Source organism: Schistocerca americana, chromosome 3, assembly GCF_021461395.2.
Source record: "Schistocerca americana isolate TAMUIC-IGC-003095 chromosome 3, iqSchAmer2.1, whole genome shotgun sequence".
NCBI classification, from domain to species: domain Eukaryota; kingdom Metazoa; phylum Arthropoda; class Insecta; order Orthoptera; family Acrididae; genus Schistocerca; species Schistocerca americana.
In genome coordinates this window covers 931,525,458-931,528,590 of record NC_060121.1, presented here as the reverse complement: position 1 = coordinate 931,528,590, position 3,133 = coordinate 931,525,458, and positions in this window count along the sequence as shown.

The following is a 3,133-nucleotide window of genomic DNA, read 5'->3' as shown; positions in this document are numbered from 1 at the left end:
TCGAGTGGTACCTCTTGTGTATAGGTAGGGGAGTGTTTGTATGTCATTATCTGCTGTGTCATTTTGCACTTGTTTGGAGCAGTTTCTGCAGCTTTCATAGACTAACCTTTTTGCATGGAGAAGTGTAGTTTTGTAATTGTTTTACATTTCATATATATCAGTATCTATATTAGGTTGTTTAGTTTCACACTTAGAGTTGTTTTTATATATACTTTGCTGTACCATCATTTGTTTCCTTGTGCTTTCAAGCAGGCCTGACGAGACTAAGGGTTTGGATCCCAGTGTATGGCAGATATCAAACTGCCACTCTAAAATAAATTTTCTATCATATAACAAATAAGAGAACATTGCCTCATTAGCAGCATAGCAATCTAGCTCTTGCTCTCCACCTCAACTTTTGACATTTATGGTCAGTTACACACAGTTCTATTTCACATTTAATCTTGCATGCACAGTATTTTCTTGAGACATCACACAGTAAGACCACCTACTAATGGAGTCAACAATGCACTTTCCTTAAACGTTGTTGGAAATTCTACCAAAACTTTTCCCCAACAAATGTACATGGTAAAGGCTGTGAAATAACATAATTTGGTAAATTTCCAACAAAATTCAAAGATAAGGCACTTTTGATTCCATCACAATACGGTTTTACAAGAAATATAAAGAAAACATTTTGCATTTAGTAGTAAACAAAAAATAAAATCTATGTATTTGTCTATAGTTGTCCTATAAGAATCGTAAAAGTCAAGAAATGATATGTCAGGAAAGAGGTGCATTGGCCATGCTGATTCAAATGGTTCAAATGGCTCTGAGCAGTATGGGAATTAACATCTATGGTCATCAGTCCCCTAGAGCTTAGAACTACTTAAACCTAACTAACCTAAGAACATCACACACATCCATGCCTGAGGTAGGATTCGAACCTGCGACCGTAGCAGTTGCGCAGTTCTGGACTGAGCGCCTAGAACTGCTAGACCACCGCAGCCGGCGCCATGCTGATGCTTGGAAGTAAAGAGATAATGTTCTTCCTTTGTTCGTCCATAGAACAGCTAACTTCCATGAGGACTCTTATTTTACTTGTTATGACATTATTCCTTGACTGAAGAGGCTTGACCCTCAGAGGTTCATCTCGGAGATCCAACATCATGTCAGGAGTGCCAGTTTGTAACAGAGAGAAAATGAGAACTATTAATCAATTATTGTAGATGCAACTCATGATTCAAATCATGTTGAACAAACAACATTCACCTGATGCTATATTTACTACAGTAAGGAAATTGATTAATGTAAAAGTTTTTGAATTGTTACTGGAATTTGTAGATTGTAACTAGAAAGCAGGAGTTGATATTGCACATTTAAGTTGATCTGTAATTGTGACACACTCAATTTCTATTAGTAAATACTGCAGACAAGTTATCATAATGGATGTAAAATGAGAGGGTTTAGATTAGGTTAGATTAGAGTCAGTTTTTGTTCCATAGACTAAAAAATGAGACGATTCTCGTAGATGTGGAACATGTCAGAAAGTATAACACACAAAACATAAAACATTTGAATACAATACTCATTTATCAGGAGATCATCAAGATAGGTGAATACATTACAGTAAACTGGAACTGCTAATACCTACAGAGTTAATCCACAATCATAATGAAACACAGTATGCCCTTTTAGTAAATGTATCATACAAAAACACCTAATATTGACTGTTGTGACCAAGGGCAGTCAAAAATGAAACCTAACAGACATTTTCACTTAAGCTGGTCTAACTGTCCCTGTTAAGATATTCGTCTGTGGACGAGAATGAGTTCCCTATCAAAAAGTCTTTCGAACTCTGGTTAAGCTGTACTTTACCTGAAACCAAATTATTAATGGTTGATGGCAATTTATTGAAAATGTGTGGTCCTGTATGTTGGATCCCTTTTTGGACCAAGGTTAGTGATTTTAGGTTTTTTGTAGATTGTTCTTTTTACTAATATTGATATTATGTATTGGTTGGAAACATAGGTCTATTATTTGCAACAAATTTCATTAAGGAATTGATATACTGAGAAGCGCTAGTTAGAATACAAAGATCCTTGAACAGATTTCTACATGATGTTCTCGAATCTACACCAAAAATGATTCTTATTAAACACTTCTGCATGCCAAAAACTTTTGCTTGGTTTGATGAGTTACCCCAGACTATGATCACATATGACATAATAGAAAAAAATATAAGCAAAGTATGCAAGTTTTTATATTTATATCTCCTACATCTGACATCATGCTTACTGTGAAAATAGACTTGTTTATGTGCTTGAGCAATTCTGTGGTATGTCTCTCTCAACTGAATTTATTATCAAGTTATAATGCCAGAAATTTAACACTGTCAACCTCTTCAAGCTGCACATCTTCATATGTTAAAGCTGGAAGTAAATCTCTTACAGGTTTTGAACTGCATATAGTGTGTCTTTTCGAAGTTTAATGACAGTGACAGCTTTAAACCATTTATCAATGTCAATGAAAATTTGATTAGCAACCATTTCTAAATCTGTACGTGACTTGCTACTTATTGAAAAGTTTATATCATCTGTAAACAAAACAAACTTAGCATCTGGCAATGTAACAGATGAGAGGTCTTTAATGGACGCAAGAAAAAGCAATGGACCAAAGATTGAATCTTGAGGTACACCACACATAATTACTTCCTAGTCAAATGAAGATTGACTGCTTACTGCACTGGTTTTTCGCATTCACACCTTTGTTTCCTCTTAGTTAGGTAAGACTTGAACCAATTGACAGTACTTCCAATGACACCATAGTATTCTAATTTAGTTAAGAGAATGCTGTGATTCACACAGTCAAAGGATTTTGATGGATCACAGAAAATTCCAGTAGTTTATAATTTGTTACCTAATGAAGTAAGTACATTCTCACTGTACATGTAAACAGTTTTTTCTATATCAGAACCCTTAAAAAATCCGAACTGTGACTTGGAAAATATATTATTTGCAGTCAGATGCTTAATGAAACACTTGAACGAGATTTTTTCAAATATTTTTGAAAAAACCAGCAAAAATGAAATTGGTCGATAGTTTGATTATCCCCCTTCTTGTAAAGAGGCTTAACTTCAGCACATTTTTGCCAG